The following is a 22,528-nucleotide window of genomic DNA, read 5'->3' on the forward strand; positions in this document are numbered from 1 at the left end:
CATGCACACTCTATGTGTGCACACAAACACGCATGCGAGGTGCACACGCACATGAACCCCATGTCCACACATGTGGCTGTGCGCACACCCCCACATGCTACAAGCACAAAGGGTTACATGTTTGTATTTGTGCACAAGCCACAAACACCCCTTCACATGCAGGCGTACAGCCCTGTACAGCACACACAAACGTGCCCTGGCGCATCAGTGATGCACACACTCAGCCCTACTTGTGACTTCGTGCATTGTTCCTGCTCCACACCATGAGTTTTCCTGTGTGGGTTTGACTCCCTCCCCATGCATCACACACTCACCTCCTGCCGGTGAAGCCCCCCACAACCCTGCTGTCTGCAGCCGGAATGCCCTTGAGAGGTGTTTGTGCCATGCAGAGGATGGCAGGCGATGCAGGACTGAGGTGCCCTAGCATGCCAGGGTGCTGGGAACAACAGCAAAGGGGAATTTAGGGTGTCAGCAGGTTTGATCAGGGCAGGCATGGAGGCATCAGGGACAGAAGGATAGGGAGAGGCCCCAGGGTGTTCCTGCAGTAATTTATTCCAGCTCCCATGGCTGCTTTTCCTGTTGCTGGTGCCAGGCAGTCACTGAGGTGTGTGAATGGGTTCATGGGCATGGGCATGCATGGACACATCCGTGTGCATGGGTGGATCCACATAGGCATGAATGGACCCACATGTAGATATGTACATGGATAGATCCGTGTGTGCACAAACAGATCCATTTGCATGTGTGTGCATGGACAGGTCTGTGTGCACACGTGTGTGTAGATGGACCCCATGTTCACGGAGGGATCCATGTGTGCACGGATGGACCTACATCTGTGTGGATGGATCCACATCTGCGTGGATGCACCTACATGTGCATGGATGGACCCGCAAGTGCACAGGCAGGTCTGTGTGCAGGGGTGTGCACACAGATATCCACGAGTACATGAACAGACCTATCTGGGGCTGGATACAGAAAGGCCACCACTGTTGAGACGCTGGGCATGCAGACAGCCCCAACCTCTGCTTTGTGGATTTACCTGCTTTCTCCCTGCTTGTTTGCAGGCAACTGGAAACAATTGTTTGCCACGAGGTGAACTGTTGCCTTGGAAAGCGTTCATCACCCCGATGTGGAAGCAGAAAGCGAAATCCTCCACAAACAACTGGATGCAAGCAGCGGCCCTGGGCTTCGTCTATGACAAAGGGTATGATGACAATGAGGCCACATATCAGTGACAGCCACCACATCTGAGCTTCAAGGAAGTGGTGGCGCCTGCTCCCTGGGGCCAGAAATGCCAGGTTTCAGAATCTGCTGAGGGTTTCTCTTGGAGGTGAGAGAGTGACAGCCCCGAAATGGCATCACATCTGCATTGGTTTATAACTGCCACATCTGTCCTTATCACCCATGGGTGGCCCTTAGCAACTGCAGATAAACATCGATGCTGAGGGCGATGCGGATAGGGGAAGGAAGGACGCTGGGGTTAAAAATGAGCCATACTCACAAAACACCCCCTTTCTCCCCACAAAAGCGGAGACGTTATCTTCATTTTCCATGACGAGCTGTCCTGGGAGCCCCAGCAGCACCCAGCAGTGGGAGGACGCCGGGGTGGGCACCCAAGGGACACAGCCAGGTGACGTCAGCCTCTGGGGGTGACTCAGAGGAACCCCGTGCCAGCGCGTGAGGCCCATTTACAATGGCTGAGGACCACGCTCCTTCTTATCTCCATCGCACTCATCATCCCCTCCTTCTTTTAAGTGACAGGAAAAGTGTCACATCCCCAGTCATGAGACAAGTGAGCATGGACAGGGGGACAGAGGGATGGAAGGACAGAGGGACAGTGGGATGGAAGGACAGAGGGATGGCAGCAGAGTGTTGCGCCCGGGTTAATAATCCACCTCCTGCAGCAGCAGCTGCCTCATAGTTTTTGGCAGGGAAGTGGCTTTTGCCCCTCCTCCCCTCTCAAACCTGTCGAAATCCCTGAGTCACAGGGCAGAAACAGTGACAACATCAAGAGTGGCACTGGGTGATGGTGGTGGCAGTGCCCCCCCAATCCGTGCTTACAACATGACCAGCAAACTATGGGGTGGAGAGACCTGGCTGTCCCTCTCCCAGTTGCAAACTGGGACCAGTGGCAGTGTTAGCGCTCTGGTACTGCCCAGGGGTTCCTGTCCTCATCTCCCCCACAGCCATATCCAAGCCTTGCGGCTGTCACCTTGGGGGAAAAGGTGGGATGAGGCCGTGGAGGGGTTGTGGGCATCCCGGGGGGGCAGAGTGGTCCCCAGGCGGCCCCCAGTGCAGGGGGATGCAGGGATGCAGGCAAGGGGATGGAGGGTGCTCCCAGCTCTGAGGGGCCTAGATGAGACATGGTTACCACCCCACTTGCAGCCACATCTCCACGTCTGAGGTCAGAGTAACCCTAGACCCTGACCCCCATCTCAGGGAGCTGGAGTAACGCTGGTTGGGCAGCTTCAGCCTCAGCGACTCCTCCTCTTCCCATTCCTGATGGAGAAGGAGCAGACCCCAACCCAGCACCTCATTTTAGGAAGTTTTTCAGGCTAGCAAGCACCAAAAAGGAAAGTAAAATCTGTGGCACATCTGAAGCCCCCTGGCTGTGTCAGGGACCAGCTTTGGGCTGCACTTGGTGTCTGCAGAGAAAGTTATTTCCAGCAAGAAAGAGCTGCGAGTTCTTAATCAGTTCCTTCCCAGTGATTCACCGCAGGTCAGCACACTCTCTCCACAAGTGGTGGATGAGTTTCCCCGGGTGCTGCAGCTGAGCCAGGACCACAGGACCCCCACCAGCACGATCCGGGCTGGAGCTGTGTGTGCCCAGGCTGGAAATCCCCGTGGGAAGGTCCCTCATCAGTTCCTTGAGGAGCAGAGGAATGCGGGTGGCAGGCACTTCCCGAGACGCTGCCAGCTCTGAGGACTCAGGATGTCACAAGCAGACAGTAGGATGAGGCTGGAGCATTCATCCTGCAGCAAGCCCTCACTTTTTCCCCTCCAGAATTCCCATGTCACCTGCTCCAGATTAGGAACCTCTTTCCTGCTCTGGATCCCCCATCCAACCCCCATCACCCCCATGCTTGGGGGTCTCCCAGCAGCAGACCCTCCCCATGTAGTGGTCACCCAGGCAAGGAGAGCACTGAATGGGTGGGGGTGCAGGGGAATCCATGGCTGTCAGCTGGCCAGGCCAGGAGCAAGGGAACCACAGGGTCAGGCTGCATCCAGCGCCTGCAGAGGAAGTCCCTTTCTAGAGTTATCATAACCCAGGCTCTGGCTGTCCTCAACCACAGAGACTCCTGGGGGACATGCCACCACGCTGGTGTGCACTGAGGGGTCCCTGGGCAGAGATAAGACTTAGCCCCTTGGGTCAAGGAGCAGTTGCCTATGCCAGGGGTGCATACAAAGCAGCAAGGGAGGACAGAGGATGAGTTATGGCCCCACACAGAATCATGGAAGGATTGGAAGGGACCTCAAAGCCCACCCAGTTCCAAGCCCCTGCCATGGACAGGGACACCTCCCACTGGATCAGGAGCTCCAAGCTCTATCCAGCCTGGCCTTGAACCCTCCAGGGATGGGGCAGCCACCCCTGCTCTGGGCAACCTGGGCCAGGGCCTCCCCACCCTCACTTGAGAACATTTCTTCCCAAGATCTCATTTCAATCTCCCCTCTTTCAGCTTCAGACTGTTCCCCTCCTCCTATCCCTGCTCTCCTTGATCAAGAGCCCCTCCCCAGCTTTCCTGGAGTCCCTTTCAGCACTGGAAGCTGCTCTAAGGGCTCCCTGGAGCCTTCTCTTCTCCAGGCTGAACAACCCCAACTCTCTCAGCCTGTCCTCATAGCAGAGGTGCTCCAGCCCTCAGATCATCTTCATAGTCTCCTCTAGACCCTGGACATACGGGTCACCAGCACGTCTCCAGCCTTCCAGGGCTGAGTCACACTAGGCTCCAGCTCCACTCCTCCCTCCACGAAGGAATGCGGATGGAACCAGAGCCAAAAGCCTTCCTGTGTGGCTGCCCACCAGCACCCATCAAGCCTGGGGGGAAACAAAGAGGGACAGGAGGTGTCATCAGCAGCCCCTTGGCTGCAGAGGTTTCGGGGTGGCGACAGGAGGCTGCCTACTCCGTGGCATCTCCATGTGCCCACATTCTGGGGACTTGCACTCAAGGGTGCCCAGGGGTTCCAGCACCACCAGTATACCATGAACCCGGGTACTGGGTGGGGGGTGCAGCCCCCAGCATGCCCCATCCCCTGCTTGGCCCCACACAGGGAGCACCCACCGGCTTGGCATCACCCGCTGCCCATGGCACAGAGCCGTGCGGGTGCAGCTCCATCACTTTCCAGCTCAGCCTAGTTGGAGCCAAGCGGGTGCCAATGCACGGGAAGGTCCGGGGGCTGTGCTGGGAGCAGCTGGGTGCAAGTGGGGGCGGGTGGCTGAGTGGCAGCGGGGGGGAGCGTGGCTCAGTGCCAGGACCGGGGGCAGGCTGGGCAAAGGGCTCGGGAGCACTGCAGAGAAGCCTGGCCTCAGCACCGTGGCAGGGGGGCAGCAGCAGCCCCTCCAGGAGGGCTGAGGGGTCCCTGCTGTCATCAGGGTCTGGCATGGGCTCCTTCCAAACCCTCGCCAGGATGGCACAGCCTTCAGGCTGCCCTGGTGGATGTAGCCAGCATCATCCCTGACTCAGGCCCATGGTCAGGGGGCTAAATTGCCCCCCAAATTGGGCATCTGCACCCTACATGGATCCAGCTCCAGGCTGATGGGGCGGCATCCCTGTGCCACCCACAAATGTGAGGCTGGAGGGGGGCATTTCAAGCCACTGACCCAAAGCAATGGAGATGCTGCTAGGGCTTCTCAGGGAGGATCCGGAGCCTTCCCGCTTGGGAACAGAGAAGCTATTTGTCCTCCCCAACAGGGCTGGTTGTTTATCTGCAGTCAGAGCTGTTTACATTAGTGACTGGCCCCGATCTTTGCCACGGACACACACACTTGGGGGCTTATCCCTGGCTGTACCCCAGGGTCCCTGGGCACTGTGGGGGCCTTGCAGGAGAAGGAGGGGGAAAGGAGATAGATGGGGGTGTGCAAAAGTCCTGGCATGCCCGAGTCATGGCCTCATCCTGCTCCACACCAGCAGCCCCACTCGTGGTAGCAGCTCTCCACTGCACAGGATCCATCCCTGGGAGCTTCAGAGCTCCTTCCCTGAAATGAGGGGGGACCCCCAGCCCCAAGGGACATCCCTGCCAGCCAAAATTATACCGGTCCCCAGGCTTTGCAGGGTGCAGCGGGGCTCAAACCCTATCACCTTCCTCCTCGTGGATGGAGGGAAACCAAGACAAGCACCTATGGGGCCAGCTCAGTGGACGGACGGGCAGAAGGCTGGGCAGACAGACTGACCATCATCCTCCAGACCCCTGGCAGCTTGCAAACTCTCATAATTGTATTGCCTGACACCAGCTCCTGTTCCCAAGGGATGCCCAGCAGGGTAACTGGTCCCTAAGAGGGCTCAGCCCTGGGGAGAGCTCCGTGTCTTGCAGGGAGGGACACAAAGGGCCCTGCTTGCTGGGAAAGAAGCTCTTGCCTCCCGAAAAGAAGCAGCTCTTGCCAGGAATTCAAGGCATTACTCAGCTCAGCGGCCGCGTATCAGCTGTTTTGGCTGTGCAGAACCTGTTTTTCATTAGCAGCAGAGGTTTTAGTGCCATAAAAACGCCTCCTCCCTACTAACCACAGCTCTGGGACAGCTGCCAAGAGCCTAAGTCCTACCTGGGGGGACAGGATGCTAAAAGCAGGTTGAGGGAAGCCCCAGCAGTGGTTTTATCCTAATGAACCTTGGCTGTGAGAGCTCCCAGTGGCTCCATGCCTGGATCTGGCCCCTTTCATTCACAGGGAAGCATTTTGGGTGCTTGTTTGAAGAAAGCACAGTGCTGATGGAGCCACTGGTGCCAGGTATTGCTGATGGAGTGGCACACACATGCTGCAAGCCCAGCTGTGCTGGCAACCTAGCGCCCTGGCTGAGGGCTGAGTGGTTCATTTTGGGCTGAAAACAGAAGGCTGGGCCCCTCTGTGATGGCAGTTTGGGCTGAAAGTGGCAATAAGGGAGTGAAGGGGATTTTTGGGGTGTTGCAAAAGGCCCTCCAAGCCTCTCACTTCTCCAGCCAAACTATGTACTTGGGAAGGGTCTGGAATCCACTCTGTTTTATTAAAAGCACCTTTCACACTCTGGGAGATGAAATAAACATGTTACAAACACTGACTCCTGTCCCCTGCATCCAGGTGGCCTGGGTTCGGCATCAAGAGAGGTGACATAGAAGGACCAAACACACGCCCAAATGCAATCGGTGTCATGCTGGCATCTCTTGTTGAAAAGCCATCAGCCAGCAAGCACTGCCCACTCCCATGCTCCCCGGCCAATACCAATACCAATACCAATGCCAATGGTAAATCCGGCCTTTCCCATCTCCCTCACAGGTAGCTGAAGTGCTCCTGCCTCCATCCTGGCGGCCTCAGTTTCCCCCCCAGGGGACATTCCTCACCCTCTTCTCGTCACTCATGATAGCCTCCACCACCATCCAAGAGTGGAGCTGAGCAGCGCCCAGTGATGATGCGAACCAGCTCCCGCTGTTTGTACGTGATTGAAGACTCCAATTTTGATGTATTTACTGCTTTTCCCAGGGAAACAAAGAGTCCTTTCAGCAGGTGAACTGTTTCCCTGCTCAACTAGGGAGCAAACACCCCATCCCACTCCGGGGAACATCAGTCATGCCACAGTTGCAATGGAGTGTTTGAGCAGAGCTGGAAAGTGGGGTGCTCCTGTAGGCATGCAGCAAAGCTGCTCAAATATGAGGTCCCACAGTAGATTTTATGCAGCTGCAGCTCACACCTGGAGGAGAAGATACCACGAGGTAGCCCAGCACACCCTCCTCCTAGCCAATAGCACCGTCTGTATCCTGCTACTGGGTCATGCACCTAAGCCAAGATAATTGTATCATCCCCATAACAGCATAAACAACCTTCAGCCGGCACCAGCAAAACACAGGCTGATGCATCTTGGCACACAGTGCTGCGCCTCCACCCATCCTCCCTCCAGCAGCCCTTCGGCCCATGGGACCGCCAGCAAAAACGGCCCCAGCAGCCCCTTTGGAACCTCATGGAGCAACACGCTGTCGCAACAGCAGTGGGAGCGGAAGCGGTACCCGGTGAGGCTGAAGAGCACAAAACCACGATAGGGAGAACCTGCAAGGGCACTTGTGGCCCCAGAGAGAAGGTGATTCTCTGCAGACCCCCTCACCTGGAACCTCACTTTGGGTCATATTCCATGTTCTTGCATGGAGAAGATGGGGGGCCAGGACACCGAGTCCCTCCAAGTCCCTCCAAATCAGCAACCCTCAGCATTATTCCTCCCACCCCAAGCAATGAGGTGGATGTAGGAACCCCAGAGATCTTGGAAAGGCTTAAATTTAGGAGCTGAAATGAGCCAGACAAGTCCTAGCTCAACAAGAAGACCCAGGCATGAGCCAGAGCCAATCCACCTCCAAACTGGCTCCCAGCCATGGGAAAGGTGGTCCATGCTGCTCCCCCTGCCCGGCAAAGCCACAAGGCCAGTCTGCTCCTGCCTCCCCACCCTGCCCCCACTTCAGTGCTCATAATTAAGTATAACCCAGTGGAATTCCATCCTGTGGCCACTGCTGTCGCATCTGGAGGCTGGTGTGGTCTGCTCATAGCCATGCTTCATTTCCAAGCAACTACAAGTTTTTCCATCCTCTTTTGATTAGCGTGCGGTTTCTGCCCCAGAGCCCTCTGCCAGTTTGCCCTGAGCGTGGCTGCCAGCCCCACACTCAGCCAGGGACCTCAGCCACGGGATCTCCAAGGGTCCCCAAACATCCGTGATCTGTTGACATTCATGATGACCTCCTGGTATGGCTGGGCCATCAGATAGGGGCAGAGCCGAGCTCCCTGTGGCTCTGCTAGAAGAGGGTGGTGTCACGGTGATGGGGACCTGCCTCCTACCTGCAAGTGATCCTGCTTCCCAGAAAACAGGCCCAGGATGAGAACTGAGAGCCGACCAAAGAGGGGCTGTCCCACACCCTCCCAAGCCAAGTGCTGCACAGCCAAGCTGGAGGCTCTACCAGGCTCCTACACACAGGATAAATTAAATACTAGGGCTTTGCTCAGCCCAATGCTGGTCACCGAGCAACTGAGCACTGGCCACTACATAGCCAAGTGACTGTCCTCAAGGATGGGGGAGCCCCTGGATACCTCATCACCCCTCCTTGGGGTGCACGAGTCTGCAGAGAAGTCACTGTCACCCTGCCTGTGCTTCTCAATTGGTGGGATAAACCCCTCAAGAGCTCCTGGCTCACAGGTCCCAGACATCCAGCAGGTCCTTTCTGTTGTTCCCATGTTCCCAAGCCCTCCTTGGAGCCTCACCACTGCTCATGGTGCTGGAGCAACAGTGGCTCAGCCACATCTGGGGCTGATTTTCCATGCAAAGCCACATTTGCCTCTGGGATATAGAACCTGTGCTGGGAAAACCAGCGGGAGCAAAGAAAACAGCCCAAGGGCTGCCTCAGGAGGCTGGCTCAGGATGTGGTTGCTTGACCAGGAGGAAAGTGGAGCTGGAGGGGCAGTGAGGAAGAGCTAACTTGGGGCTGGGGGTAGGGAGTAGAAGCAGGAGAAACCTCTCACCAACTGCTCACCCCTTCCCTCCAAGAACAGTCTCGCCGTGGCCCTGGGGATGCGATTATGCAGAGCTGTAAGCATGTCCTGCCACGAGCCCAGGCGCTCCATGACCTCACCGCCACGTGCCTCCGATGAGGAAGGAAAAGAGGAAACATAGTATTTTTTTTTTTTAAAGAATAACCTTTGCAAGAGCTTTTTCTGGGGGAGAGAATGTGACCCACAGCCAGCACCACTCACCCTTTCCACAACAGTGAGCATCACCCCAGGGGAATGGTGAACCCTCCCAGCCCATGTGCTGATCCAGCTCCACTCCCGCATCCCCAGGACATGGGGACAGATACAAGAACATCACTCCCAGCCGTGCTGGAGCTGTGATTCACCTCTCCAAAGCCATCTCTGCCTTGATCCATGAGCCACCCCTTAAACCCACCCCAAGTACTGGATGGGGTCATCACCATGCACCCATGGGTGCTGCATCCTTCCACATTGCGCATCCTTCATGTACGTCAAGCCAAGCTCAAGCAGCTTTGACATGCAGCAGCCAGCATTGGGAAATGAAGCCAGGGGAAGTTGTGCCCAGGCTAATAAATACATCGAAACCGTTTGTGGTTTCCTGGTGGGTTGCATCCTCTCTCTCCCACCCCTGTGGTGGTGGCCTCAAGAGCTCAGCTCCTGGAAGGCAGAGCCACTGCTTGAATCCCCATCCCACCCCAGGGCTGATGGAGCCACACCGCAGGAAGGCAAATGCTAATTAAGAAGAGGGAAGATGGAGCCCACCTCCATCTCTAGGGACGTTAAAATTGCAGCTGGAAGCAGCAGGGACCTGGACAGGATTCGGAGCAGAGATCCCTCAGTTACCCTAAGCTGCTGGAAACACAGTGGCAAAGCAGGACACGAGCTAGAGTCAGCTCCTTGGGAAAAGTCCAAACCACTTGGAAGTGCTAATTCCTCCTGCCCAGCACCAGGTCTCTTGGCTGGAAGGTGCTGGAGTGGTTTGGCTTCACTTCAGCCCTTTCCCTTGCAGATGGAGCTCAATATCGCTATAAGGTACCTGACTCCAAAAGCAGCATCTTCATTTCAGGGCACTGAAAGAGCCAAATCCCAGGAAAGCTTCTGAAGCTGTGGTTGACCCGTGCCTGCCCCCAGCAAGGAAAAATTAACCTGGAGCAGCTCTTGGGTTGAAATCCCATTTGGGGCAGGCAGGAAGGCTTACAGCAAGGAGAGCTGACCAGCATGAAGGGTGCTTCCCTGCAGCCCCAGCCCCTGTCCAGAGGGATCTTGCTTCGCCCACCCCCCCAGGTTAAGCATCTCAGGGTGCAGATGGAGCCCGAGACAACTCCTTCCCGAAACGTGCCAGAAGCTGCCACAGCACCAGCCACTGGGGACAACAGGTGATTCCAGTGACTTGGAGGGAGAGATCCCATCCCCACCTCAGCCCCTCCCCTGTGCCACCACGCTGCCCTCACCCCTGTCCCCAAACCCATGTACAGACCCCAGCCCAGGTGCTGCAAGGACAAACAGCTCCAAGCACCTCTGTCCTATGCAGTACCCACAGCCACCCCTAAAAGACCCCCATGTTTCACTGCAGGAGGCATTGGCAGTAGGATCATCTCCAGGCTGTGGCTTTAAGAAGAAATAAAGCTTAATCCCTTCCTACTAGGGCACAAACAGGACCAGGACCCAAACTGCTATTGCAATAGAAAATGGGTTGGGATTGAGATTGGGATTAGAGTTCAACAGCCTCACTCTGAAATGCTTTTGCTGAGCCAAGGATGCAAATTTATCCTCCTCTGTATTAGAGCCAACACTTGGCAGCTGGTTTCTCTCAGCTCCCAGGGCTCACCTGGCTCAAGGCAGCCATGCAGGATATGGCCCAGCATCAGCCAAGCAGTTTTTTCCCCCTTGGAAAAGGGAAAGTAGATCTGGATTTGCTGTGGGGCTCAGCAGGAAGATTTAGGGAGGGGATTCTGCCCCTCTGCTCTGCTCGCGTGAGACCCCACCTGGAGTCCCATGTCCAGCTCTGTTCTTCCCAACATAAGAAGGAGATGGAACTGGTGGAACAGATTCCAAGGAGGCCATAGAGATGATCTAAGGGCTGGAGCCCCTCTGCTGTGAGGACAGGCTGGGAGAGTTGGGGTTGTTCAGCCTGGAGAAGAGAAGGCTCCAGGGAGACCTTAGAGCAGCTTCCAGTACTGAAATGGGCTCCAGGAAAGCTGGGAAGGGGACTGTTCCAAGAGCCTGGAGTAATAGGACAAGTGGAAATGGCTTTGAATTAGAGAGGGGAAGATTTAGATTAGACATTAGGAAGAAATTTTTCATGCTGAGGGTGGGGAGGCCCTGGCCCAGGTTGCACAGAGAAGCAGTGGCTGCCCCATCCCTGGAGGGGTTCAAGGCCAGGTTGGATGGGGCTTGGAGCCCCTGGTGCAGTCGGAGGTGTCCCTGCCTATGACAGGGGTTTCCAACTGGATGGGATTTGATGTCCCTTCCAATCCCAACCATTCCATGATTCTATGATTTCCTGGGGCAAAGCACAGGAGCAGCATGAGGGGATGAACTCAGCCTCCCCAGTGGCTCCAGGTCTCCCACCACCTTCCTGTGGGCCGGGCGACGAGGCTGTGCATGCAGCAGGCTTGCTGCTGTTACATGGCAGGATATGTCCCCTTAAGGGACTGGGGGGCTGGGTTTGGGGGTGTCTGGGTGGATGCTTCACATGCCCAAGTCACAGCTCAACTCCCACACCTCCAGGATGCTGCTTTTGGGCTCTTTTCCCCAGTCATCACACATTCCAGCCGGGCTCAGCTGCTGAGTCACACTTGGCCGGCAAAGGGAGAAAGGACCTGGCATTGGACACAGGACCTTCCCACCTCCTGCCCCCACCTCGTGGGGAGAGACCCATCAAAACCACTCTGGGGAGGAAAAGCACCAGGCACCCTCATCTCCAGGGCATCCTCCTTGACGGGGCACCCATGTCTCAGGGACACCCTTACTAATAGGGCAGACACATTAATTGGGGGAATCTCACCTCATTTAAAGGGCACTCTTATTAACAGGGCATTCTTGCCTTTGAGCATCTTTCTTTCATAGCACCCTTAGGAATGGGGCACCCCTATTAATAGAGCACCTGCCTTAATAGGGCACCAGTGTATCTGGGACGGCCTCAATAGAAGGGCACGTGCCATCTCAGGACATCCTTATTAATGGGGGAACCTCACCTCTGAGATGTCCTCTTCTCTGAGACACTCCTATTAATGGCAGCACCCTCACCTGTGGGGCACCGTCATCTCCAAGACACCCTCATCTCTGTGGCACCCTTAGTAATGCGGCACGCACATTAATAGGGCACCATCATCTTCAAGACCCTCACCCTGAGGGAGCCCCCCTTTCAAGGGTTGACAGCATCTCTGAGGCACCCTTATTAACTAGGCACCTGCATTGAAAGGCTGAGAGAGTTGGAGTTGTTCATCCTGGAGAAGAGAAGGCTGTGGGGAGACCTTAGAGCAGCTTCCAGTGCTGAAAGGGGCTCCAGGAAAGCTGGGGAGGGGCTCTTGACCAGGGAATGAAGGCATAGGATGAGGGGGAATGGTTTTCAGATGAGAGATTGTGATGAGGTCTTATGAAGAAAGGTTTTGCTGTGAGGATGGGGAGGCCCTGGCTCAGGCTGTCCAGGGACGTGGTGGCTGCCCCATCTCTGGACGTGTTCAAGGCCAGGTTGGATGGGGCTTTGAGCAACTGGATCCAGTGGGAGGTGCCCCTGCCCATGGCAGGGGGTGGAACTGCATGGGCTTTAAGGTCCCTTCTAACCCAAACTGTTCCATGATTCCATTATATTAATAGGGCAACCAGTATTAACTGAGCACCCTCATTAATAGGACACTCCTTTCCAGGGTACCCCTCAGAGCATTCCCCTCTACTCTCATCCACACAAGGGTCCAGGCCCTGCTTTGGCAGTCGCATAGTGCTGCTTCCCTGTGGAGCATCCCATGGGCACCAGGGCCTGGCACCCCAAAGGCAGCCAGGGCAGGCAGGGGCTGGGGAGCATCCATCATGTCTCTGACCCTCCAAGCATATGAGCAGCTCCCAGCTTGGCTTTGTGCTTGCAGAGCCGGAAACCAGCTGTGGTTTGGAATAAAAGAGGAAAATTTGATTTTTTCCTCCTCCGTAGGAATGAGAGTGGGGGAAGGAGAAGTGGCTCTGAGTCCTGGGCTGCCTCAGGAAGCCACTGCTTGACTTTTCCTCCCTGACTGTATGGGGGAGGATTTTATTTAGCTGATACAAATAATAGATGAGGCACTTTTTATTCTGGTTTCCTCCCGGCAACAGGCTGAGATGAGTCAGAAATCCAAAATAAAGAATAATAAATTTAAAAATAAGGGGAAGTAAAACTCCCACCCCTCTTGTAAATAAGAACGATGCAGCTTGGGCTGGAGCTGCTGGATGGAGCTGCAGAGGCAGGAACCAGCAAAGACACTGAGTGCTGGGTGCTGTTCAGGGCCAGATCCTGCAGGATTCTCGGGTGCTGTCATCGCTGGCTCAAGGCCAGGTTATGCTGGGATGCATTCTCTTCTCCATGCCCCTGCAGCCAGTGCATCAGGCACCAAGCATTGCTCCTCGGGCAGAGAAACCCTTTGCTGGATTTCCGTGCCAAGCAAGATTTTGGCAGGGTGATGGGCTTACTTAGGCTGGAAGGAAACCCTTCCCAGGAGCAGGGGAGGGGATTTAACCCCTCCAGCTACCTCCATCTCACCATACTCATCCTGCAGAGGTGGCTGGGAACTGGAGGTAACACCAGCATCCCCCTCCCTGCTGCAATGCAACTGGTTGCTTTCCATGCCCTGAAAAGTCAGGGCCAGGTGGGTGGTCCATGTGAGTATTTGCAAAGAGCCAATATGGTTTGGCCAGACACACTGCCCGGTGCTGCATGGTGCTTCTTGTCCTTGCTGCGGCCACAAATCCCCACCGTCCCTCCAAGGGGTTTTGCCACATGTGACCCCAAAGCCATGACAGGGACAAGACCCCCCCCACCTCCTTCCTGGCTCGTTCCCATGCCAGCCTCTGGGTAGTGCCTCTTGCCAGCTCTTAATTAACGAACGTTATCAAAATACCTTCTGGTTTGAGCGATGCCAGTCCCATGGGTCATGCGGCACCATGGAGCGATGCTGTTTACAGCTGAAAAAACCCCTGCAATGGCTTTCAGCGCTGGGTTTTGGCAGGAGCAGCAGGCTTACTCAGGCTGGAAAGAAGCCGGCTCTTCCTGGGAGCAGAGCTTTAACCCCTCCAGCGAGCCAGGCTCCATCTCAACCACATCTTCTTGAGCACCTTTCTCTTGGTGTGGGGTCACCCTCAGGTGCTGGTGAGTACAAAGCCCCATGCTTTGCGATATGGTGCCCGGCAGGATCTGCAATCCTCATTTTTTCTCTTCTGAGCAGCAGCCACTGCCTGTGTGCCAGGGTTGGGTGTACCTCAATCCTCCCTGGAGCAGTGAGATGAATATTGAAAACAAAAAGCGGAGAAGTTATTAATAATCAAAAGAAATGGCCAAAAAGCCCAAGCTGCAAGGGCAACAGTGAGGATAATGACACATGGAGCATCTCTTCTGGGGTCCAAGCTGATGAGAGCAGGGCTTTCCTTCTGGCTCAGAGCACCCAAGGCCCTAGGTCTTTGCAGTCTCCTCTTGATCATAGAATAGTTTGGGTTGGAAGGGACCTTAAAGATTCCACCACCCCTGCCATGGCCAGGAACACATCCCACCACATCTGGCTGCCCAAGGCCCCATGCAGCCTGGGCTTGAACACCTCCAGGGACGGGGCAGCCACAACATCCTGGGGCAACCTGGGCCAGGGTCTCCCCACTTTCATCATGAAGAAATTCCTCCTAATATTTAGCCTAAATCTGCCCCTCTCCAATCTATAGCCATTGCCCCTAGTCCTACCGCTACAAGCCTCTGTAAAAAGTCCCTCCCCAGCTTTCCTGGAGCCCCCTTCAGTACTGGAAGGTTGCTGTAAGGTCTCTTAAGAGCTTTCTCTTCTCCAGGTTGAACAAACCCAACTCTCTCAGCCTGTCCTTGTATGGGAGATGCTCCAGCCCTCTGATCATCCTTGTAGCCCTCCTCTGGGCCCATTCCAACAGTCCCACATCCCTCTTGTGCTGAGGATTCCAGAACTGAACACAATACTCGAGATGAGGTCTCATAAAAGAGGAATAGAGGGGCAGAATCACCTCCCTCGCCCTGCTGGCCACGCTTCTTTCAATGCAGCCCAGTTGGCCTTCTGGTCTGCGAGTGCACATTGCCAGCTTATATCGAGGTTCTCATCAATCAGCATCCCTGAGTCATCAATCAGCACCCCCAAGATGATGTCTAGGTTTGCACCACCCTGAAAGCCAGAAGCATGCTGCTTTGTTAGTTTATTCTCTTTTTTCTAAATGCAAGCTGAAATTTTCAAGCAGTTGCCTGATTGCAGCATCTGGAGCCTGAAGATCCGTTTTTACATGCTGGGGTGACTACAAGCCTGAACCATCCCAGCTGCTGCACAAGATTCAGCTCTTTGCCATGGCCTTCTCTGAAAAACCTAATGAGCATCCTGCACCACCATTCCAGTCCTCACCTGGAGGGAGCTGAACTCTAGCTCCTGCATTGGCATCTCCGTCTGCCAGACCCTGAGATGGCTCAGGGACACTTGGGTCCCTCATGTCCCATAGACGAGCCTTGGCCAAGACATCTCCAACCAAACCAGCAAATACCAGGGAGGTCTAAATGTGCAGGCACCACCTCAGACCTACCACATCGCTCCAGGACCATCTACATCCTGTATGATCAATGACACCATTCACACAGTGACCCCAGGAAGCTGCTGGAGGTGCTTCAGGAGGCATTAGCCATCTCCCAGCTTCACAGACCTTGGCTGCCTTCTATTACCTGCACCTTAAAAGCCATTTTGGAGGCTCAGATGGCAAAAATCACTTACAGGGAACACAGAGCCCCTTTGCCTTGCAGCTCCTCTCCCCAGCCCCCTGGCTTCTCCAGCCCTTGTTGATGATGGACCTGGGGACTTGTAGGGATGAGTTATTTTCAGAACCATCAGTGAATCACCTGGGCTTGCTGTTCCCTTACCTTTGTCACTTCCATGAGTGGCACAGCCATTGAACACCTTCCAAACCAGGAGAATAAGGCTCCAGATTTTGGCTGGATTCACTCTAAAGATGCCACCTGGGGTTCACAGATAGGAAGACACCAGAGACATGCCGAAGTAAGAGCAATAATCCAAGCCTTCAGATTTGGATACCCTTCTCCTGAAGCTTATATAGCATGTCTAGGACCTGATCAACCCCTTGCCATCCAGCAAGTGGTCTTGGATGCTCATGGCATTCAGGCACACTTCCCTCCCAGCGTCCAGCAGAAGCTGCACTGGGCTGAATAAGACAGGCAGTTTCTCCTCCCTGGCCGGCTTCCCATGGGAGCCAAACAATAGGAAAGATCAAACGTTTTTCATTCTGAGTATTTATCAATGGAAAGACATTTTCTGTCAGGAAACATTTGCCTTTTGGGGGATAAAACTGCCATTTGTTTCCCAGTAAGACCCAGCTGTGTCAGACTGGAAGCAGTCCTGAGGAACTCAGGGTGCCTGGACCAGCCCTGCAACCTCTTGCAACCACCTTTTACCCAGCTTCTCCTATGCCCGAGGGCAGGAAAGATCCAAAGCACCACATCGTGGACACATCCTATGATGTGTGAAAAGGAATCCACCCCATCTGATGCCCTGGGAAGCTCCTGCTGGGGGCTTTCCCCACCTAGCTCACACTGTGTCTCCCACCACCCCACGCAAAGAGCATCTGGTCACCCTTTCACAATTTCCTCCGGAGCTTCTCCATCATGCAAGACACCACGAAACCATGCTCAGCAGCACGCCCCTCGCCTGTCCCCTTCCTGTGACCTCACGGGTGGCTCCCAAATCAATCCCACCACCCACAAGGTCTCTTCAAGCCTTGACTCAGCAGCACACTGCCTTGGGAAGGGAACCACTCATCACAGCCCACCACAGCATTGCCCACTCGCAGCCTTTCTTGGCATCCAGACCAGTTCAGCATCATGTGCTGCCATCCCCCATGTGCCACCTCAATCACTGCCTTCATCACCTTCCCTGGAAAGATGCTAGTGAAAACATTTTCCCTGGAAACATCATTGGTTGCACCACTTGATCCTTCCCCATCATGGCCCCAGGCTCAGTATCTAGAGGTGACTCTCACAGCAGGGCTGCATCGGTCAATGGTGATGGGTCCAGGTGAGAATCTCAGCTCATTTTCTTCAAGGGAAGAGTTGAGGCTCCAGGGCTTTGGCAGAGCTCCTTTGATCACCATGCCAAGACCAGTAGGGACCCTCAACCCACCAGGATGAGGGATTTGATGGCTGAGCTCTGCTCCCCCACGGATTTGTGGGGTTTTAGGGGTGGAGAAAAGTTCCAAGGGCCAGATCCTGCTGCTAGAGAAGGTGCTAGTCAGGGAGGGCATGTTGGGAAGCTTTGGGGTTAAGTTTACCCCCAGTTTGGACAGCAATGATGAGGAGGGAAAGGGTAGGAAGCAAAGTTGAAGAGCAGCACTGGGGCAACGGAGATGCCAGCTGTTCCTATGGGGGCATTCATCTCAAATGCCAAAACTGGAGTAGAATAAACCCCTTTCCAAGCTCTCTTTGGGCTCACTGGGGTCCCCAGGCTGCTTGGGCTTCCCCATGCTTTGCACATGAGGGACCCAGGCAGGGATGATTTTGGAGATCTGACCTCCCTGACCTATCTCCCTCTTCTCTCCAACCCCCAGCCTTGTCTTCCAGACGGTGCTTACCCCAAAACCCATCCTTCCCTGGGCACATGGAGCATGGGAAACACCAAGAAGCACCTCAAAAGCCTCCAAGGATTTGCAGCAGCTTGGCCAACACTAGAAGGGCTGCAACCTGCTCATTTGCGTGCCCTCATCACCGCTAATTAAGCCTATGTGTTGCCAATGCCCTTGTGGCCCCCACCACCTCTGGAAATCCCCAGGCTGTGGCCAGGCTGTGCTGCTGGGATACGGGATGGTGGGGAGCAAAGAAGGATGTGCCCCGCGCATACAGGGGTGGTGATGCGGATGCTGGTTTTCCCGCTTCACCCCAAAACCAAGATGCCTTTTGCAGGTGTATTGTCAAAACCACAGGGCTTGCTGCATCTCTAGAGGTAAGAAAAGCTTTCTATGTGGCCATATGTGTCTTTGCAGGGCTCCTGCCCTGTCCCTGGTCTGGGATGATGGCTCAGGATCTGGGGGCAGCTGAGCAATCCTTGCCTTCAATCCCTGCAGCTCCCTTGCTGCTCTTTTTCATTTCAGCCTCTTCAAAGCAAAATAAACTCAAAGTCCAAAGGTTTCCAGCCTCCAGCCAGTTCCCTGTGCCTCAGCCAGAAGCCACCAGCCATGGGCATCCCTGGCTGATCTGGTCATGGGCGCCTGCTCACCTCATAACCCTCAGCATCATTCACTCATCAGCATCTTCTCCATTACCTTCCAAAAAAAGAGCGTGGGCAGTCACATAGCAGCAGATTAAAAAGCAAAGGATGAGGCTAGCTTCTGGGGTGCTTCTTCTGAAAAGCCTTCAGATATGCTCCTGGAGGGATTTTTGGAAAGCCAATAGGATTCCCTCTGCTCCTCTCTTTCCACTCTGCTCTGCTCTCATGAGACCCCACCTGGACTCCTGTGTCTAGTTCTGGAATCACAGAATCGTGGAATCATAGAATCATAGAATCATAGAATAGTTTGGGTTGGAAGGGACCTCAAAGATCACATAGTTCCAACTCCTCCTGGCTGCCCCGTCCCTGGAGGTGTTGAAGGCCACGTTGGATGGAGCCGTGGGCAGCCTGATCTAGTGGGATGTCCCTGCCCATGGCAGGGGGATTGGAACTAGATGATATTTAAGGTCCCTTCCAACCCAAACTATTCTATGATTCTATGATTTGCCAGCTCTGTTGTGCCCAACATAGTAAGGATACGGAACTGTTGGAATGGGTCCAGAGGAGTACACAGAGATGATCTGAGGGCTGGAGCACCTCTGCTATGAGGACAGGCTGAGAGAGTGGGGATTGTTCAGCCTGGAGAAGGCTCCAGGGAGAACTTAGAGCAGCTTCCAGTACTGAAAGGAGTTCCAGGAAAGCTGAGGAAGGGCTCTTGCAACCCTGGCCTCATGCCTGAAGGAGCATCCAGGCTCCCACCTGTGACTCCCCCTGCTCTGGCTCTTTGGAGAGGGGTCTAATGCCACAGGGACAGGGCAACAGGGTGATTGCGGATGGGAACACAACAAGCAGGGTGCAGGGAGGCAGGATGACAGCAGGGTGTCACTTCCTTCCATCACCGTATTTCACCCCCAAAAAAGTGTCTGAGCTTGGCTGCTGTGGTGGTGGAGACATCGGCCTAACACCATTGCCACCAGGGACACCCCATGGAGGACAGAAGGACTTGTGGATTTCGGCAAGGCCGAGAGGAACATCTCGACCTGGGGGCTGTGCCGGGCAGTGCTGTTCTGTTCCTCCAGCCCAGGGAGAATGATCCAAGCCATTTTCCCAGCCCTCGGAGGGTTAAACCCTCCTCAGGCATCCCCAAAATGACAGGGAGCTGCTGGTCCCCAGCAATTAGGTGGCAGGTCTGGGTACACCACGGTCCATCCCACTCTTGGCCTCGATGACGTGGGGACGGATCCCAGCTGGCCAGTGGTTTGTGCTGCTGGCTGGCACCCAGCAGCCAGAGCCACAGCTGCTTTCTGGCCCCATGGCCCCCGTGGCACCTGGCTGGGGGCAATGTGTCACTAGCAGTTCCAGGAATTGGTGGCCCCAAGGTCTCCCTCTGCCTGGGTATCCCCAAATCCACACCAATGCCATGTTGCCCCTGCGGTAGGATCATTTAGTGCATCCTTGCGGCGACAGGCACAAGGCTGTATCCCCAGCGCTGTCCCCTGGGTGGGAGTGGGTGTCCCCCCACCCAGCAGCTTTGCAGGGTAGAAAATGGGGTGCAGGATGGGGTCGTTTTCCTCTCTAGAATAGTTGTGGTTTGGGGGCCAACTCATGACTTAAATCTTGGGGGAAGATTTAGATTAGACATTAGGAAGAAACTCTTCATGCTGAGGGTGTGAAGGCCCTGGCCTAGGTTGCCCAGAGCAGTGGTGGCTGCCCCATCCCTGGAGGGGTTCAAGCTGCCATCGCAGCTGGATGGCACTTGGAGCAACCTGGTGCAGTGGGAGGCGTCCCTGTCCATGGCAGTGGGTTGGAACTAGATGGTCTTTAAGGTCTCTTTCAATCCAAACCTTTCCATGATTCTACAATTTAGCACATTCTGATGTCAGAGGTTTCTAAACCCAAAATGGCAAAAGACTTGGGCATCACCTGGGTGGGAGAAGCCTCCAAGCTCCCTCCCAGCTCTTCACAAGGAGTTTGGTGGCCCCTGGGGGCTTTCTGAGCCTGGAGAAAGGCGCAGGGAGCCCAGCAGGGCTGGGATGTGCAGGGATATGTCGCTTCTTGTCAGGAATCAAGGGGGAAAAAGAAAACCCAAAATGAGGCTTTTTATATTATTTTTGCGGCTGGCACCATTCCCAGCTTACCCAGTGGGGTGACTGGGAGGAGCTGGGAAAGAGTGAGGCGACAACCCTGTCCCTGCAGAGGGGTGGACATGGATAGGCCATGGTCCTCCCTGCGCTGTACATGAAGCCGAGTGGGGGGGGGATCAGGCCCACCCCACACCCATGGGACCCATAAGGAATCATAGAATAACCAGGTTGGAAGAGACCCACTGGATCATCGAGTCCAACCATTCCTATCTAACACTAAACCATTCCCCATAGAACCTCGTCCACCCGTCCCTTAAACCCCTCCAGGGAAGGTGAATCAACCCCCTCCCTGGGCAGCCTCTGCCACTGCCCAGTGACCCTTTCTGTGAAAAATATTTTCCTAATGTCCAGCCTAAACCTCCCCTGGTGGAGCTTGAGGCCATTCCCTCTTGTCCTGTCCCCTGTCACTTGGGAGAAGAGCCCAGCTCCCTCCTCTCCACAACCTCCTCTCAGGTAGTTGGAGAGAGCAATGAGGTCTCCCCTCAGCCTCCTCTTCTCCAGGCTAAACACCCCCAGCTCTCTCAGCCGTTCCTCATAAGGCCTGTTCTCCAGCCCCCTCACCAGCTTTGTTGCTCTTCTCTGGACTCTCTCCAGAGCCTCAACATCCTTCTTGTGGTGAGGGGCCCAGAACTGAACACAGGATTCGAGGAGCGGTCTCACCAGTGCCGAGTCCAGAGGGAGAAGAACCTCCCTGGACCTGCTGGCCACACCGTTTCTGATACAGGCCAAGATGCCATTGGCCTTCTTGGCCACCTGGGCCCCTGCTGGCTCATGGTCAGTCGCTGTCAACCAACACCCCCAGGTCCTTCTCCTCCAGGCAGCTTTCTAGACAGACTTCTCCTAGTCTGGAGCTGCTCAGGGTTGTTGTGCCCCAAGTGCAGGACCCGGCATTTGGCCTTGTTAAACCTCATGCCATTGGACTCTGCCCAGCGGTCCAGCCTGTTCAGATCCCTTTGGAGCCTCCCTGCCCTCCAGCAGATCCAGCTTCCACCCAGCTTAGTGTCGTCCGCAAACTTGCTGAGGGTGCACTTGATGCCTTCATCCAGGTCATTGATAAAGACATTGAACAGGGCTGGACCCAGCACTGAGCCCTGGGGAACCCCACTTGTCACTGGCCTCCAGCTGGATTTCACACCATTTCCCACCACTCTCTGGGCCCTCCAGCCAACCAGTTTTCCACCCAGGAGAGTGTGCGCCTGGCCAGCCCAGAGGTGACAGTTTCTCAAGCAGAACGCTGTGAGAAACTGTGTCAAAGGCTTTGCTGAAGTCCAGGAAGATACATCCACAGCCTTTCCCTCATCCAGCAGCCGAGTCACTCTGTCACAGAAGGCGATCAGGTTAGGAGCAAGGAAAGGAGCCGGATTCCTCCAGCCTGATAAAGCCTGGAGAGGCAGAGGGATGCGGCTGGGGAAACTGAGCCATGGCTGAGCTTGCAGCAGGTCTTGGGTCAGGGTGCCTTTGTTCAGCCCCTGGGACATGGCTTGGGCTCAGGGGGGAGCTTGGGGAGGCCCAGGGTGCACAATTTGGGGCTGAGCCAGTGCGGTTGACATTCCTGGTTAGCAAGAGCCTGATAGGGTTTGTTTTCCTCATCACATGAACTTTGCTTCCTCCTTACAGCTTGTCACGCCTTTGAGGCCACCCCAGTACTGGGGAGTGTCAGTGGGAAAGACGCAGGCATTGGTGCAAGGAGCCAGCAGCGCTGGGGGTGCTGTGGCACCTCAGTTGCCTGCCCCTTTGGCTCCCAGGAGGGAGCAGGTCCAGGGAGGTTCTTCTCCCTCTGGACTCGGCACTGGTGAGACCGCTCCTCGAATCCTGTGTTCAGTTCTGGGCCCCTCATTGCTCTCTACAACTACCTGAAAGGAGGTTGTAGAGAGGAGGGTGCTGGCCTCTTCTCCCAAGTGACAGGGGACAGGACGAGAGGGAATGGCCTCAAGCTCCCCCAGAGGAGGTTCAGGCTGGACATTAGGAAAATATTTTTCACAGAAAGGGTGATTGGGCACTGGCAGAGGCTGCCCAGGGAGGGGGTTGATTCACCTTCCCTGGAGGGGTTTAAGGCACGGGTGGACGAGGTGCTGAGGGACATGGTTTAGTGTTAGATAGGAACGGTTGGACTCAATGATCCGGTGGGTCTCTTCCAACCTGGTTATTCTATGATTCTATGATTCTATGACTGTGACGCCACTGAGCAGCAGCCACTGAGCAGCAGCCGCTGCGCCCCTCCTTGAGAAGACTCACCCAAACGTTCCCAGTGCCAG

This window comes from Phaenicophaeus curvirostris, chromosome 24, assembly GCF_032191515.1.
Source record: "Phaenicophaeus curvirostris isolate KB17595 chromosome 24, BPBGC_Pcur_1.0, whole genome shotgun sequence".
In the NCBI taxonomy this organism is placed as follows: Eukaryota; Metazoa; Chordata; class Aves; order Cuculiformes; family Cuculidae; genus Phaenicophaeus; species Phaenicophaeus curvirostris.